Raw genomic sequence first — 20,104 nt, 5'->3', positions numbered from 1 at the left:
GTTCCGGTACTTTACCAACGCAGCTTCGACAGTTGACAATTACAATACCGATTGCTGCTTGGTCCCCGCATGTCCTGACTTTGCCCCGCGCCCGTTGAGGCTGTTGCCCTTTCTGTACTTGCCCAAGGCCATCTAACCTAAAAAACCGCCCAGCCCACGCCACACAACCCCTGCTACCCGTGTAGCCGCTTAACACAATGGAACAAAATCTTCGGAAGTTAGACACCACGTTTGAACAAACACGTCAAGATTTAACTACTGAGTTACATAACATTGAATCGAAATGTCAAAAAGTCTGTAATGACGTAAAAACACAAATTTGTGAGCATTTTCAACCTATTTTTTCGCGTCATGAAAATGCATTACAGAATCACGAAGCAGCCATAAAAGAATTGCAAACTATTGTTCATGAAAATCATGAGACCTTGCAAGCTAAAATTGACTCAGTTGCATCTACCGATTCGGTTACGCAACTTGCAAAAACTCAGGAAAACTTAAAGGACACGGTAGATACGATTTCAACACAAATGGACACTCGGAAACTTGGTTCAGAAAAACACACAGAGGAAATAATTTCACTATCGGATAAAGTAGCCGAACTTTCAGATCAGTTCACTAACTTATCTACAAAGGTAGATGATGATTTGAATGACACAAGACCTGTAGCCTTCACTGACACTGAAGAGTATGAACAAATTAGAAAATTCAAACAAAATCAAAATCAAATGAATACACAGTACAAAAGAGTAATCCGGGAAGTACAAGATCAGTTGGCACAAGTAATGCAAGAATTACATATTTCAGAGGACACTCGCGCTCCAGTACGGGAAGAGGGACATAGAAATACGGAACAACCACAAAATAATAACACAGGACACTTCGGAAATTATGAAAGAAATTGGCAAGACGCATTGAATTTTGAGATGGAACCGCCGAAACGAAGTAACAATGAGCGATGTGCGACTCGCCGACACGATGATTTTGATTATAAGCTGTTTACTACTACACGTAAATTCAAAACATTTAATAATTCTGGCAACAACATTCATCCACGAGCATGGCTTCATCAATTCTCTCATTGTTTTCCTCCCAACTGGTCATTGCAGCACAGATTAGAATTTGTGTGTGGCTACTTAGAGAATGAACCAGCTGTAAGAATGTGATCGGTCATTCACGATTGTCACAGTGAAGCAGAAATTTGTCATACCTTCCTCTCAGCATATTGGTCTCAAGCTACACAAGACCGAGTAAAGCATAGCATCATAATGATCAAACATTTCGAACAATATGAATTCTCCGGTCTTGTGAAATATTTTGAAGACATGTTGCACAAGAATCAGTACTTGTCAAACCCATACAGCCCCTCAGAACTCATCCGCATTTGCTTAATCAAATTACCTGAACATTTACGACATATTATTTTGGCAGGACGTTGCAAAGACGACATTGAAGCTTTTCAGGGAATCTTACAAGAATTAGAAATTGACACTGACAATCGTGGAACGCGAAAACAGGAACACAACAATTACAGGTCACATCCTTCGCAATTCCGCGATGGAAGAAATAATAACTGGACACGACAAGGGTATTCTCACAACAAAAATCATGACCAAAACAGACACCACCCGTATGACAACCGTTGGCAGAGTAGTAAGAATTACAGGGAAAGATCACCTCTCCGCAGTAGTGACTATCACAGAGACAATCAGAGAAACAGACAATATGGGAACCAAAATAATTATTATCAAGGGAGACAGAATAACTTTAGACGCAACGGTCCAGCACGCAGTTACGATTCAGGGAGAAATTCTCCACCACGTCACCGACAAGAAAGAAACTATGGAATCTACCGACATGACGACAGACGATATGATCGTAAAGACAGACCTGAATTGCATCAGAACTGGCGGGATTCAAACAGGGCAGGGCCCTCTCGACAAAGTGAATTTGTAGAAGTTAGGTCTCCAAATCCCAACAACGACGCGTGCCAACAAAGAGACAATAGGCAATGACTCACACCGCTGGCAGCCACAAAACGTACTTATGAAACTGACGACGCAGCTGCCGTAGCTAGTAATTACGTAAAAATGGAAGACATTAGGGACATCTTACTCCAGGAACACGGCGTAAAACATAACGACATCGCATATCCTGTGATTCACATTACAGTAAATGACGTAAAATTTACGGCAGTACTTGACTCTGGCAGTCCCATTTCAGTAATTAGTGAAACAGCCTTTAGCAAATGCAACAAATCGAACGATTGCCCCACACTTCCGTTACGTAAGATTAAATTACAAGGTGCTATCTTTGGAAAAAGTGTAGATGTACGCCAACACACTAACTTAGAATTCTTTTGCCAAACCCACAGCTTCCCTCTGAACTTTCTCATTGTTACATTATTGTCGTCGGAAATTATATTGGGAGTAGACTTTTTGAATGAATACAAACCAATCTTAAACTTTCACGATGCTGAAATAAGTTTAGAGAAGGAAGGTAAGTCAATAGCTTTGAAATTTGAAGATTGGCTCTCAAACCATGACGAAGAAATTAATCGGTTTTACCTCCTGTTAGACAACAGTTCGGAATTTTCGACGGAACTTGACACTAACAATCACTCTGCAAGTACCGACAGGGATGATATCGACGGCGCATTTGATGATAATGAGTTAATTCAGAATAAAATTCAAACAGTTGAGAATTGTAATGACACTGATAGGCAGGACCTTTTTGAGATTTTACAAGCACATTCCACAGTTTTACTCACAAAACAGGAACAATCAAGGGATTTCAGTACCAATTTCGTGTTCGTGAGCATACTAAATTTTGTGTTAGACCATACATAATTCCGGCACATTTTAGGGACCGTGTTAGAACAGAAATACAATCTATGCTTGATGAGGGCATTATTGAGCCTGCAGTAAGCTCATACAACAATCAATTACATGTTGTTGAGAAGAAAAATTGATCCATCAGGCTTGTCTTAGATTCGAGACAAATCATCATTCCTGAAACAGACAGGCCGCAAACGTTGGAAAAACTTCTTCAAAATTTTAATGGTGTAAAAGTGTTGTCTTCTATTGATCTCAGATCCAGCTTTTATCAGATCGAACTTCATTCATAATGTAGAAAATACACAGCTTTCCTTTGTTTCGGCGTTTGTTATCAATTTCGGAAACTTCCTTTTGGTTTGAACATTTCTTCGGCAGCGTTCATTCGAGGGCTAAATTCCATATTACCTGATTTCTTAAAACGTCACATCTCCTTATATATGGATGATATTCTAATAGCTGAAGCCTCATGGGAACAACATAATCGCATCCTCAACAGTTTGTTACGTATTTTTACAGAATCTGGAATTACAGTTAACTTGGAAAAGTCTGAATTCGGTAGGACAAAGGTGAAGTTTTTGAGACATATTATTTCTTCTGAAGGCATTCAGCCGGATCCTGAAAAGTTAGAAGCAATCAGAGCCATTCCAGTTCCATCCACGATAAAACAAGTCCGCAGTTGTCTAGGTCTCGTAAATTTTTACCGTCGTTTTCTGAATATGCAAATTATAGTTACACCAAAACTTTGTTCTCTCACTGGAAATAATACTATTTGGAACTGGGACGAACAAACACAGTTGGAATTCAATTCTTTGAAAGAATCGCTACTTAACGCGCCAATACTAGCTCATCCAGATCTATCACAAGATTTCTGCCATGGATAATTCTAAAGTCGGTCTTGGTGCCCATTTATTTCAAGAAGCCACAGAAAATGACACTACTGTTCAGAAAACGATTGCTTTTGCTAGCTGAGTGCTAACAAAATCAGAAAAAAATTATTCCGTTACTGAATTAGAACCTTTGGCTATTGTTTGGGCACTTAACAAATTCCGTTTCTTTCTTTCTGGTAAGCACGTAAAAGTATACAGTGATCATCGTGCATTACAATTTCTTATGTCTTCAAAACTAAATCATGATAGGTTAAAGCGTTGGGCATTATTTCTGCAAGAATTCCGCTTCACAATAGTCTACATTCCCGGCAAGGAGAACATTGTTGCGGACGCACTGTCACGCGCACCGGCTGGGCTTGAGAAAAGTAACACAGAAGGCAACTTCGAGAAAAATTTCAGTATTCTTTACATTCAGATAGTCGCCTTTAAAAACTTCATCACCACATCTTTAAAGGACATTGCTCATGAACAAGTTAAAGATCCGATTTGGAGAGACATCAAAAGTAAATGGCATGAAAAGACACACACTCAGATTCGGCATTATTATCTGGTTAGAAACAACATACTCTTCAAACGCTGCACTGTTGATGACAAGCTATGGGTACTTTGCATTCCAGACGATTTCGTTAATAAGCTCAATTGGTACATTCATTTCAGCTACGCACATTTTGGTCCACGAAAATGTTATCATATTCTTCGAACGACTTGTTATTTTAACAATATGGAAAAGAGAATTCGAAGAGTCTTGTCTATTTGTAAACTTTGTCAAGAAGCTAAACCATCTAATATCTCACATCGTGCTCCGTTGTTTCCTATCATTCCTTCAAAATTAAAACAAAATTAAAAGAATTTGCTGCTGTTGATCTCTTGGGACCCCTTGTCAGAACATCGAATGGATTTTCGTACGTTCTAGTCGCTGTTGAACTTACTTCAAAATTTGTTTCTTTCACTCCGTTACGTAAAGCCACTGGACGGTCTGTATCCAACGTCTTTGTTAAAAATTTCTTACGTGAAGCTGGACACGTTAGTAAAGTCATTTCAGATAACGGACCGCAATTTAGATCTGCTGTTTGGTCGCGCATGCTTCGGAACCATAAAATCAAACCTGTTTTTATTTCATTGTACTCACCACATTGTAACCCGTCTGAACGGATTATGAAAGAAATCAATAAGCTTTGCAGACTTTATTGTCACAGAAAGCATCAGCATTGGGACAGATATTTACACTTATTTCAAAACGTGCTGAATGAAATGCAGCTCGTGGTCGTGCGGTAGTGTTCTCGCTTCCCGCACCCGGGTTCCCGGGTTCGATTCCCGGCGGTGTCAGGGATTTTCTCTGCCTCGTGATGACTGGGTGTTGTGTGATGTCCTTAGGTTAGTTAGGTTTAAGTAGTTCTAAGTTCTAGGGGACTGATGATCATAGATGTTAAGTCCCTTAGTGCTCAGAGCCATTTGAACGATTTTTTTATAGCTTATGTGTACTCGAAAAAATAAGCACTACAACACACTTGATGCCAAATATATCATTACAACGCAGCTTTCACCCATTAAGCCAATACTAAGAATTTACGTAAAATAAGGAATTAGTTCCCATTTTTAATTAATGTTTTAATATACAACAGCTGATTAACGATTTTTGGTTAATTTTTAATTAATGTTTGAAGCAAGTATATGCATTATTTCAAATAATTGTCAATTTTGTTCGATTATGTTGCACTAGAAACACATACAAAACAGAAAGAAACGGGAACTCCCTCGATAGAAGTGGACGTTAAAAACTGTTTCTGTTACTGGAAACATTAAGAAATGCTTGTCCAGATTAGCAAACAAGTTTACTGCTAATCTAAAATGAAACCAGAGCTCTTCAAATTTCTGTGATATCATAGGTACTACACGTTGCACTATAGTCTACTGCACTGCACTGCACACGCACACACACACACACACACACACACACACACACACACACACAGACACACACACACACACACACACACACACACAAACACACACATATTCTCGTGCATGAGGACTTTGGTGATACTTCTGCGAATGTCTTCGTTTCATTGCACTGGCCCTTGTCACATCTCTCAGCACCTCACCACGTTGACTGAGATGTTGGGATCAAGAAAGCGGAGGTATTGGTAATTATTCGTTACAGTAATGTTTGCTAAACTACGGCAGTTTACTGCAGAATGACTGATATTTCGTATTAAATATTTGAAATGTTTATCATTCTCTAATTTTTGTTACCTAAATAATGCTTGAATTTTTGAGAGGCCTGCTTCAACTGTCTTTTTAAATATTTTGCTTGTCTCTTTAATCTCCTGTGCTGTTACTGCTTCACTGACCCACAGGTTAACCAGCGTTCTATGTCTGCAAATTAACCTACGTTCTATGTGTGCACATACCAATATTACAGGCGGATATAACAGCGCTATGCAGTGCGACAAGTGGGCTGATATGCTTCTTTTGCGTTCCCCCGCTAACATTACACGTCGAGTTTCTACCACCTACAGTCTACGCGAGGCCCTGTGACGTTAAACTTTCGCTTTTCATTCTCTTTCTGAACCACATAACGTCCTTATAAACTTCAGAATAGGTTCATTTTTTGCAAACCTGTTTTGTTTGATATCTTAGTTAGCGTTTGAAGACTGGAGCTCAATACTAATTTTTTCCTCTGATTTCAGAACGAAGTATTTCTTTTCTTAATTAAGTGTAAATCTTTGATGCGGAGTATACTTAAGTTATTGGGTCGATTTTATGTTCTTCCCGGTGTTGTATGACCCCAGATGCTGACTCATATCCCCTATTCATAATCTGAGTAACGACTATTAGGTAGGGTGGAGCCTACGGGGAACGGAATCTCTTGCCTTGAGTTCCACAGGAAAACGAAACTGGTGGACAGAGTAAGTGTGTCTCTATGTCATTTTTCGAGCGTAAGACCTTCACTGCACACAAAATATCATTTTTCTTTCTTTTCTTTTCTTCACTAAATGTATTTGGTGGAACCGAGTGACGAGGTGTGCAGAGTACATTACAGCCTACACACACCATAGACACACAAAATTGGCAGTAGCCACATACATGCTCAATGCAAGACACTCAATCAGAAACGTATAGCATTATGTTATAGTACACCACTGACTGAAGAAAAATCTAATAATGAATCAATTCGAAGAGATGGAGATAGATTTACATTACAAAAAATGTGAAGATAAAGTATTTAGTGATAAACTGGTAAGAACTTTTTCAGCTGGGTCACATTCAAAGAAGTACTTTGTAATAAATATAAAAGCAAATAAACGTTCAGAGTAAGTACGAAAAACACATTCTTACGTAAGGAATAGTACATATACTCTGTTGACTATCTGTAGCTAAGTGACGAATATTTGACGTGTGTTCGCGAAGATTTGTTATTGCTGCGCTGTGGAATATCATCTGCGTTAATGATGTATAGTATGAGGGAATTTCTGCAAAAGAGGAGAGCAAGAAATCCGGAACTAAAATATATTTTCTAATTCGCAGTTATCTATGGAGGAAGATTAACAATTAATTACAAAATTTGGGGTTCTTATTTTCAATTAAGGCGCCGAAATAAAGCAGAAGCTCACAAATCGCAGTCATCACAACTAGAAGTCATATTACACAATAAGCACACTTGCTTATGTGAATGACTACCGGAAAGCGTAGTGCAAAGCGTGAAGGAAGATCGTGACTAGCAGCAGAAAATGGTATTTTATAACAAACAAAAACACTTTTCTTTTTCAGAATATATTTCCTTTAAATAAAATAGACGCCGCAAGCCTAACAGTGTCGCGTTGTCCCAGCCGGCCAGTGGGCATCAGCCTTCTGGGGGCAGTTACGTCAGGGCCTAACGGCTGGGCACCAGCTGATACTGCATGGTACATGGCCACCATACTACGAGTATTATACCGTGAGCGGCATGGCCGCCACCAAATAGCATATGCATGTAGCTGCATGTGATATACTAGAGTTACTGACAATTAATACTGTTTTCCCAAGTTGCCCTCACCTTGCTCATAACTTGATTTTGTTTTGTGTGTGGTTGTCGTTATTAAAGAGATTTTCACAAGGCCAGATACTGAGAACTTTACGGAATGCATTTTAGGTTCCTGTGGAAGTGTTGCAGCATTGCAGAAGTCATATGCAGTCTGTGAGTAGAGAGTGCAGAATGACGGTAGCAGCAAGAGGACTTTTAATACACTGTGAGACATACCAGGCCCAGCTCTGCAAACCAACCAATGCAACATGAAGTATGGGTTCCCACGGGATGGGCCAAGCAGTTTCTCCAACAGTTAGCTGCAAAAATGTTATCAAGGATGTCACTGGATGCTACGCATCGGCACAACAATTGAGTAACTACTCCATATAGCTAAAAGTCACTTTACAGTAGAGACATTCATAGCCTGGTAGCACTTCGACGTCGAGGAGGCTATGTCATTCGCTGCTGCATCCTGGGTCACCAAGCAGCCACCATAAGAGCTGTCAGCCGCTGCAACTGCAGCGGCTTCTTGTATGAAACCCCACTTACTAGGGCTTCATGCCTCAACACTGGTGGATCACTTCCTGTCTCACTGCGACCTTGTCTTGATTCCTGCCCAGGGGACAGCAGGTCGTGACGGGGACAGTACAGCTCCATACCCCTCTACATTCGTATGGTAACCTATAAATCGTCCCACAACACCTAGAGTTGGTATTTCCCACACGTCTGGAGCCGAGCGACCGCTACGGTCGCAGGTTCGAATCCTGCCTCGGGCATGGATGTGTGTGATGTCCTTAGGTTAGTTAGGTTTAATTAGTTCTGAGTTCTAGGCGACTGATGACCTCAGAAGTTAAGTCGCATAGTGCTCAGAACCATTTGAACCATTTATTTCCCACACGAAGGTGGCATTATCTCCAAGTTTTCCGGCCATCTGCCACGCCCCACACCCCACCCGAAAGCAATCACAGTGGGCGTAACTGGATAGCGTTGTACGATCTAGTCAGTGGACTTTAGCACTTCGGAGTGCATACGTCAGGAGGTCCCAGATGGGCTCCAGCCGAGACTGTTCGCTCATGGCCACCATACTACTAAACCAAGAGTGGTGTGGCAACCACACACCAGTGGATGAGTGTAGCTGCACGATTTATAAGAAATTGATTGATTCTTAATATTCTTTTACTAAGTCCTGGCATGACTCACTGCTGCAACCCAATCCCGCTCCCCTTGGTCCACTTTACTACTCTCTCTCGCATCATAAGTATATCTGTTTTGGTCCCACAGCGTAATTAATGTTTTGGTCCATCGTTTCTTGATGATCGCCAACGTGACAAGGAAGACTGGTGAACCAATAAACAGCAGCTTATCCGCATGTATCAAAATTGATTCATACACCAATAAAAAATTTTGACACATTAATAAGCTTTATACTGCTACTAGCACAAGCATTTTTATGAATTATAAATGTGAATTAAATCAACATATCAAGTATATAGGGTTATAAATCAAAGCAACCAAGCCATCCTGTTTTAATTGTTTTGTGTACCTGAAGAATTTTCGCAGTTGTATACCAGATACCCCCATTTAACGCAGTTGTTACTATACCACACGTCAGCAACGGTTCTGGGAAAAAATAAAACAGTACGTAACCCGTAGTGAATGTATGTCACTATCGCTAATAGATGGCCCTCATGATAGAGTTCTTATTATGGTAACATGGGTGAGCCTCTGATATCTCACAGGAGATGCGTTGGAGTTACCCATAATATGAAACAGGTGAATAACTTAGAGGAAAAGGAATCTCTCACCCATAAACTGAAAAAGGAAAATCGTTAGGGAAATTCAGATCCGTGAGGACTGAATGAAGCATTCTCTACTCGAAAATTTCATTTCGTATTTGCTAATCTTCGAGAGTCGCAGTTGTGCCGAAACTGCATTGCAAACTGTCTGTCTCTCGAGACAGTAACAATCCTTACGTTAGTATTTTACGTATTCAGTTAGTTTCCTAGCGTCACAGAAGTTTTTTACAAACTACAGTACGAGATGGGAGCCACATCGCATTACGAGTGAGTAAATAAAATTGTTGTTTGCAGTATACATTTCGCATAGGAAAACAACGTTTTCCAACTTCTTGTGAGAGATACCGAAAATCTCTCTCCTGTGTACCGGACGAGGATATTAGTGTTTAACGTCCCGTCGACAACGAGGTCATTAGAGACGGAGCGCAAGCTCGGGTGAGGGAAGGATGGGGAAGGAAATCGGCCGTGCCCTTTCAAAGGAACCATCCCGGCATTTTGCCTGGAGCGATTTAGGGAAATCACGGAAAACCTAAATCAGGACGGCCGGAGATGGGATTGAACCGTCGTCCTCCCGAATGCGAGTCCAGTGTGCTAACCACTGCGCCACCTCGCTCGGTCCTGTGTACCGAACTAGGTGACGAAGTGTTTAAGACAGTGGACTCGCACACATGGAGGACAACACTTCAAAGCCCCAGACAGCCATCCAGATTGACTTTCTCGATGGTTGGACTAAAAGCATAATGCAAATGTCGAGACTATTCCTTTCCCGTTCTTCCCATTCCGAGCTTGTGCGTCACCTCTAATTACATCGCCGTCGACGGGATAGTAGATCCTTATCTTCCGCTTTTCTTCCTTCCGTTTGTCATCCACAACCGGAACAAGATTGCAAAAGATTATTCTGTTGAATTATTTACCAGAAAATGAGCCTAATGGGCCGAACTGCACCTAGCCTTTTCAGAGGTCTGGTGTTCATCCATTGATTGTTGACTGGAACCGTAAATCGTATAATAACTCTCTTTAACAGTCGTCTCCCACCTTGTCTCCCTATAGGATGTCGCCATTTCTATTATGTACGACAAGCAGGAATGTACTTTTTATGCATGATTTACCAGTACTCTCTTACTACTCATTTTTTTTCGGCTTTATAAATCTCCTTTACTTCTCGATACAGTGATGAGCAATAATGTGGCGTGGTTCTGGACAACGTGGTTCCTTGAAATTGGATGACTGCAAACTTCCTTCATGTATTCCTATTTATACTGATCTATGTTTTAACTGAACCATGTATTGACTCTTCTCCCTGTGGTGCCAATATACACTTGACCACAATCGTACGGAACTGCTACTCCATCCATTCATTCATCTTCATCTTTCGCATTAGGTGAGGTGGAATCAGCCAGCCGGTACGGTGTAGTATTAACACATCGCTAGCAATTGGAGTGAAATCGTTAGTTTAGTATCCATCACACGTCGTATGCTGAAGACAAATCACTTCCTTATTCATAATTATGAACAAGTATCGAGTCCAAAATAAAGGAAAGTTAGGTTAGTTCCAGTAGTCTATGGCTTCATTAGATATGTACCACGGGCTTTGATTGAGGAAGGATTCGAAAATACATTACCTATACCTTTTCAAAGGATTCGCACCAAGCGAAGAAATGAGGAAGCCAGACTAGGATTTGAATATGAATCGAGTGCTCTACCACTGCGCCATTTGGCTCAGTCAGAATACCTTCGTCCTTCCTCGACTCTAATGACCTGACCACCGGAAGTGAAATTCTGTCAGCCCTTTATTTTACCAAATACGTTATGTATTGCTGCTGTTAGGACCAGATAGCTTGTTGGGGTTAATCTGTTTATATGTCCACTACGTGCGTTTTTAAAGTGGTACATCTAAAAAACCAAACTAAGACACGTTTTATTGAAGCCATCAGCACTCTCATTTTCCCGATTTTATGTTCAAAGTATAGTTAAAAGAACTAACTTTAATCTACGAAATATAGCATCAATATAATAAATGTCAGCATTGAAAGCACGTTGTAGATTTCTGTAGATATCTTGAGAATGTTCGGAAAAAGCGAGTTTTCAAGCGCGCGGCTTCCGTTCACATCGGAGAGCGGAGGGCTAAAATAACACTGCGCCGCGCTGAAACGATGGACAGCCGCTGTTCGATATCCATTGTCCATAGACATTGTGCGTTTATTTTCGTCTCTTCGGCTGGCGTCACACTACACCCAGAATAGTCCCAGGTCAGCATAGCGTTAGGCGACACTCAATCCTACGGAAATCACCGTGAGCCCGTGGACCAGCTTATCTAACACTCTCCTTGGAGTTCTTTCATGAGGAGCCGAAGCTATTCTTCCAGCTATACATTTGCATGCCTTTGCAGTCAGCTTAATGGGATGTATTTCCACACACTACATTTCCACGAAACGACCGGGAGTATTTGGCACTGCAGTAGACGCTTTTGCATTGAAAGGACTTTAAACGTGAGACTGAAAGAGTAGCCTGTTACACTAACCCACTATTGTCATAAATGATCAGAGTGTAACGGTGGCTCAGTATGAAGAATGCATAAAATGGAGAGCGAGTGGGAGGCTATAAGGGGCGGTTTGTATGCCCTTTATATAAAGAAGTGGTAAAATGGCTGCCTATACATCCGAAGGTTACGAGTTCATTCATTGGTCAGCCCTATAATTTTTATCTCTCACTTATCACTTTTTATTCGCCTCTAGCTTTGTTTGATGATTTGGAGATGCTAAATTGCAACGAGGAATGAAGTTCACGCTAAACAGTAGGTCCCACGGTAATCGGCTGTGTAAGTCAGTTCGGGAGAAAGACAACGGCATACAACCTTCAAAAAAAAAAAAAAAAAAAAAAAAAAAGACAACGGCATACAACGTTCAAAAAAAAAAAAACATGCCTATTAAAGTACTATAGTGTTAAAACAAGCCTTAGGACGGATTAGAGCTTTACTTCGGAGTGTCGCTTACAAGGACTCACATACAGCATACAGTTACTGTATTCAGGAAAAAAACTACTGTTTGTACGGTGATTTACTCAGTTACTGTGATAACTATGAGACAAACCGTGAATTTTTTCTTAATGAGTGGGCGTACAGTGAAATACATTAATTGAAAGGACGTAGATCTGTGATGTGAACTGTCAAAAAATTACAGGAAATATCTGCCATATTATATCAAAATACTGTATTACGCCATACTGTATAAAACAGCACAAAACCGACGTGAAATCGATATTTCCGAATTTCACGTGAAATATAACGAGAACAGTCACCAGAAACAGCCACAACATGTGTTATATTTACGTCTATACGTCAGGACAAGGCAGACATCCTTGAAAATGAAAATCTTCCTAAGCAGCTGTCTTGATAATCAATAAATATTTTAAGCAGTGATACTAGAGCCTCTCTTAAAAATTGTGAATTGTTAACCTACATTCACCACTCATCTTCGGAGTAACTAAATTAATGTCAATGTTCATTAATTGAACTTGAGCATTTACCCATAAGAATAGTAACAATTCTTGCCATTTTTTATTCGTTAGGCAATCCATTGCTTAAATTTTGTTCTGTGTAAACGCAAGCTGTTAGCACGCGAACTACGTATCTACAATTTTGTGAGCCATCTGCATAATTACAGTGTGATCAGAAAAAAACTGGCCCGGAAAATGTTTGTCTCCCACAAAGTATGTTGTCCTACTTAATAATTAGGAGAACAGCTGTTGACAGAACCTTTCACACCCACTTTCTGTCCTGGATTATAAGGGCCTCGTTAGTACTTAGGTGCGGTTTTCCACGAAATTTCGTAGACGCTTCGGACTAGTTTAATTTTCACCACTTTAAATTATTTTTGTTGAACCTGATGAGTACGAATAATGAATATGTACTTTCGTAGCATCATATTTCGTTACAGTTATTTTCGGCGCAGCGTATTTTTGATGAAGGGCGAGCTAAGGCATAAATGTGAGTGTGACATCAACTGTGTTATCAGTTATGTTATAGTGAGTAAAATCCGATTCTATGTGTAACTTACGTAATATATTGGAGAATATAGTCTCAGAAGAACAGAACCTCACAATGAAATGTTTTTCGTTAGAACATTGATGAAAACTAACAGCGCAGTTCTTAACTATGATGAGCAGTTGAACAGCTACTTTTATTTATTTCACATTCATGTACTATTTTGCAAATAAATGGACTTCTTTCGTTGGAATGGCAGTAGAAACTTAAGACGCGACTTTTACCAGTGAGGTATTTCAAACGTTTCTTTTCTCTTTTCGCTCTTTATCGTAAATTTCCACAGATATTCCGAACTTTGCATTAAATTTCACGTATACTATTTCATTAAGATTAGGTTTTAGTATCTTTCTCTTTGTCAGTTGCAAGAAAAGGTAAATAAAGTGCTATACATTCCTCTGAATTGTCTTCCCACATTATCTTCAGGGAAACAGTTCTCCTATCTCCGGCTCCTTATACCGTTTCTAAATCGTTATTTTATGCATGCTGCCTAAGATTTGAGGGGCGCTCAGGGGTGTAATAATACTTCACTCTACAAACTCAGAAAAATCTTCTTTAAATGATAACCACGCTTCTAATATCGCAGTATACCAGTATCTGGATTATTATACCATTTATTCACTAAGTTACGGTATGGTTAAATGTTAACTGATTATTTTAAATAAAAACTAAGTCAGACTTTTCTGTTGAATGAAAGAGAAACCCGTGGGAAAGTACTGTAAAAAATAATGTAAAGTGAATATTATTATTACCATGAGAGTACAGCCATTGAACTATAAATATTCGAATACCTTGTACTGTATCATGAAGTATACTATGTTTCCCGTGAAACGGCGTACTATGCCTCCTCCTACTGGGTAAATAATGACTCCAAGATACAGAGTAACGAATGATATTTTATTGGTTTGTTTATCATTCAGGGTTACATACAGATGCATAATAAAGCCAAATTGACTGTGCTCCACGAAGTGCTGCCTAGATATTTGACACTGAAATCCTAGATTGCGTGTTATCCCACACGCGGATGCACGGCTTCATTTTACAGTCTGGTTTTGTCAGACTTGGTTCAGATACGAATAATAAGATCTGTATTGTAACAACATTTTTCTCTTCTGGAACTGCACGGAAGCGTTACAATGGAGCAGTGGAAACCCAGGCAGCTCACACTGCTCATTTGTGGCTAATTGTTAGTGATCGGCGACATATTTCCTTATTCTTTCCACAGCTTGGTACAACTAACCAGCTGTCACGTCTTAATATCGACACACATCCAGACTCCTTGTGAAAGAACAAATACAAAAATACCTTGCATCACGTAGTAAGATTACATGTAGGTGTACACAGTCCACCAACGCCGTTATTACAAGACAATCTAGTGATACTGAATGCACTGATACAATTGTCTCTTATCAATGTCAGTAGTTTTCCTATGGGGCCTTTGGAATACTTTGACACTTCCCCATGTTGTCCACATGCATTGGCAGGGGCTGCCTTCATACCAAACACAATGTTTCCATCAATTACCTTGAACACATGACGTCAAATGGCACATGGTGATAAATTCAAAAGTTCTAAATGGCGAATCATGAGGAATTTAAGAATTCTAGATAGTGCTGGCGGGAAATTAAAAATTGCAACGTTGCAGGAAATTAAAAAATAAATTTAAAAACTGCAAAGAAACAAAAAATCGAAGACTGTGGAATTAGTACATTTCTGATTTGGAACCTCTCCCCTTCCCCTTTCCTCTCTACACAATGACAGTGTAGTATTTTATGCGGCACTAAAGTGAAATGTCACACTATCGCCATCTTTGATGTACTGACACGTAACCGAACGAACTGATGTTTTTGGAGCTATCTTTAAAAATAAATATTCCAAAAATCACGTGAAGAGTGTAACTTGTAATATTTCCACATCAACAATCCATCAACACCACACACACACACACACACACACACACACACACACACACGCACACACACACACAAAACACTTTAAGAAAAGTGTAACATTCAACTTAATAGCATAAAATAACGCTACGTAAAAGGAAATATTGCCAACTCTGTTTTCATACTTCACAAAATATCATCTCACATCTGTAACTATCATTAGAAACTGAATTGCATTCACTGTGGGATATGGAAACAGTATAGCACATATTGTCCATAAACAGTTAAAAGCCGATGTTTTCTTATGCACTATAATTAATGAATTTGGAATATGTAGTTGCAGAAGATCAGTTTTACTTTAACAACTATTTTACAAAACTTACAAAGGCGATATAAAATCATCTCGTGCTTTATGCTCCTGTTGTTCGTCATCGCCAACAAATGGCAGCAATTGTGAATGTTCATAGTGCCATTATTGTACCATGCTTCGTGTTAGGCTCAATGGACACTCAAATTAATTATTTATTAGATCTAAATTGTTGTATGATGGTTGTTAACTCTCACACTGTTTTTTAGAAGTCTAGAAAATCTGCAACTATATAACATCCATGCATTGTTTATGGCTATGTTATTTCTACATACACAAATATCTACCTGCAGTGATGCCTGATAAATAGCTGTGATGTCTCATATACAGGATGTTCCATTTATCTTGACCACCCTAAATAACTGTTTGTCAAGATGCAAATTACAAAATGTTTCAAGCAAATGTTCTTTAGACGTCAGGGGATCATCAATCAGCATAATTGCCTTCGTTGTAGCTTTGTTTTTACAAAGATATGAACAGCGTTATGACATTTTTAAATATCACCCTGTGTGTTTTATTCGGTCATTCATTTCCTCTCGTAAAGACCTATTCAAATCTGTATCACCGTGTACCATTCACGGAAACACAACGTTATTAACTACATAATACAACAGTGACGTTGACACTCTCAGCGCTTAGTGCAAGTACTGGGGGTAATGGAACAGGTCCACGTGCTGGCGTTGACAGAGGACAAATGTAAACATAAGTAGAATGCACGCCTGTCATTCTGTCAACCATCGTCAGTTGAAGAGTTGTGTGAGTAGGATGTACACCAACAAAGAGAAGGTAGAAATGCTATTCGTCTATGGGGAATGTAAGATAGAAAAACAGTAATTGCAACACTGTTTTCTTATGTTCGGGTACATTTAATTCAGTAATTTGGTCCTTTTAAATACTGTTGTGTAGAGCAGCCATACAGTAAAGGCTGTCCTTCCTACAAACTGCAACGACATAACGTTTCATTTATTGTTGTTGTTGAAGGTAGGCGAAATGCTAACAGGCAGCGGAATTGTACAGAGAGCGATATCCTGACAGGAACCCACCTTCCCGACGGATGTTTTCTTGTCATGTTGCGACGCTTCAGGAAAAGGGAAGTTTCAACCCACGACAACGCAATCGTCGCAGCACACGCATAGACGAAGTTGCCGAAGTTACTGTTATCGCTCCGTTGCTATGAATTCACATGTGAGCATACGACAGCTTGAAGACTAGATTGGCATTTCTAAAACCAGTGTACATCGTACTCTTATATGTCACCGATTCCATCCTTACCATGTACACCTACAGCAAGAATTGCTTGGGAATTATTTCCAGAATCGTTTACAGGTCTGTCAGTGGGCACAGCAGCAAATCGTCACCAAGCCGAACTTCTTCCCTAATGTTCTATTTACCGAGAAATGTTCCTTCTCAAACACCTAAATACAAGGAACATGCATTATTGGTCCAGTGACAGCCCACGATGGCTTAGACAGATGGGACATCAGCGTCAATGGAGAGTTAACGTCTGGTGTGGGTACTTGGTACTAAAACTATTGGTCCTTATTTCATCAACGGTAGTCTAAACAGCACAGCGTATGCCAACTTCCTCAGACGAATTTTTCTTCCTCTTCTGGATGAGGTGCCGCTAAGAAACAGAATGCTTATGTGGTATCAACACGATGGATGTCCAGCAAATAATGCCTCGCGTGCACGTCATGTTCTCAACCGAAGGTATCCTGCCTGATGGATTGGTCTAGGAGGAACAGTTACTTGGCCTGCTAGGTCTCCTGATTTGAATTCTCTGGACTTTTTTCTTTGGGAATGCATTACATACGTTGTCTATCGCGATATTCCAACAGCTCCAGATGACATGCAGGTACGTATCGTGCTTGCTTGTAATTCTCTTCAGCAGGCAACACTGGTAGCAGTAAATAATTCTTTCATTCGACGAGTGCACCAGTGTATAGGTGTCCAGTGTCATCACTTTGAGCACCTTTCAATGTTCTACTCCTGGGCCAAGGTACATGAGAGTCAAAGTCAATTTTGTGTTATATTTTTAGTTTCATTTTTTTTTCTGACAACTCCAGCAAGTGGACGAGTTTGTAATCCCGGGCTGAAAATCAGTGTTGGGTTATGTAATTAAAAACGTTGTGTTTCAATGAATGGTATACTGTCATATATTTTTGAATAGGTCCTTAGGAGAGGAAATGAATTATCGAAAAAGAAATACAGAGTGCCATTTAAAAAATTCACACCACTGTTCATAACTTTGTAAAAAAAACAAAGCTGCAACGAACGCAATGATGCTGATTGATGTCCCCTGATGGCTAAAGAACATTTGCTTGAAACATTTTGTAATTTGCATCTGGACAAACAATTATTTAGGGTGTGTCTGCATGTGTGTGTGTGTGTGTGTGTGTGTGTGTGTGTGTGTGTGTGTGTACATGGAACATAGCTGTGAACTTTTTTCAATTGAACTGCCCCAATTCTGTTTCCTTATATAGATAAAAGTACATAACATTATACTTAGATAGACAACTGACATTTTACATTAGGTGATGTATCTAAACTAACCTGTCCAAGCAAACTGCGCAAAACACGTGTTGGCTAAAGGAATGTGCTAAGCAGCCAAACACAGAAATAAGTTGCCAATCTGAATAACAGGCAGGTAATTGAAGAATGTAATTAATTTAATTTTTTAGGCCTGTCCTCTGTGTAACACAGTACATTTCCTCGAATTATATATTTCCATATTTAAACTGTTATTCACCGTATGTCAAGTCTTAGTATGGTGCATCAGAATTTAAATATGTAACAGATGTTGTCATTTCAGTCTCAGAATATTTAATTGCTGTTTCGTAAAACCAATTGATATCACCTCGATTTTTTCAAGTTCTTCAGTAATGCTCCACTATAGTAAGCAGCATTTTATGGGGGACAAAGATAATACAGCATGTTCTACAGTACAAAAATATGATCGATATTTTGAACATGCTAATTCTTTTACTTAAACTCGAACTATTATACATAGTGTAACAAAAAATTTTTTGGGGAAATTCAGCAATATTTACAGAGCAAATCTATGACGACTAGCTTCTCTAAAGATTACAAATTGTAGTCTCCATTAACAGTGTCTCAATAATAACTGAATCTAACAGTAATACATACTGTACAAACACACACAACATAGCCAAAAGTCAAATGAACTGATAAAACATCATCTTAGTAAGGAAGAAGGATGCTGTTTTGTTGTGACTTTTATTGTGATGTAGCACTTATACAGCATATTTTCTTTGTAACCTACGAGAAATATTGCCATATTTACATTCTACTTAACAAAAAGATGATGGTGGAACTAGACAGAGATGAAACATTTCCTTATTTAACGGTTAAACAAGATGGAGATGAACGTTCTGTGTGTACAAAATAGAATTTTTCCCATCGTATTATAAATATTTATCATAATAAGTAATTATTTCTAGTGCAAAAGGCGCACACACATACACACACACACACACACACGCACTCACTCACACACACACACACACACACACACACACACAGTGTTTTAACATAACACGCAATCATAATTATAGATCTTTAATCGCAAATGAAAATTAAAACTTGGTCCTAAAATAAATTATTTCTCCAACTACGTAACCAATTGAACACATTACACTTGTGGCTCTCTGTCTTAAATTAATTGCTCTATAAGTTAAAAAGGTATTTTGATTTTATCCATAACATATATGAAGTTGTGATTGTAAAAATCAGTCTTAAAGTGTCGGCTCAAACATGTAATTATAATGTAAAAATCATTAGAATTTACATGTTTTGAAGGTCATGCCTTCATTTTCACATTATCCGCAAAAGCACCTCTAAAAGCGACCGATGCGTAACGTTAATGAGAACAATATGAAATGTAATTCGATAACAGTGCTTCTTCCCTGGCAGCAACAGTGCTTCTTCCCTGGCAGCCATGTCCTCTTAAAGTGTACATCCTCACTCTTAAAACGAAAAGAAGAAAGTATTAATGTAGAAGTAAGATTTGCATCAGAGGGATCAGGTAATTTTTTTGAAATGAATGAAGCGTACAAAGAAGCTGCAAGAGAAGGGACTTGCATGGTAATTTCACTTGACTTCATGCAGAACCTTCCATTGCGTCATATATGTACCAGTGATGTACTCTTCTGCAGGCAACTCTGGCATTATGTGTCGATGTACATGATGTGACAGATGATGGTGCTACCATGTATGTTTACACGGAAACAGTAGGAATAAAGGGGCACATGAAGTCAGATCTATGT

This window comes from Schistocerca piceifrons, chromosome X, assembly GCF_021461385.2.
Source record: "Schistocerca piceifrons isolate TAMUIC-IGC-003096 chromosome X, iqSchPice1.1, whole genome shotgun sequence".
NCBI classification, from domain to species: domain Eukaryota; kingdom Metazoa; phylum Arthropoda; class Insecta; order Orthoptera; family Acrididae; genus Schistocerca; species Schistocerca piceifrons.
Note: the sequence above shows the minus strand (reverse complement) of the source record.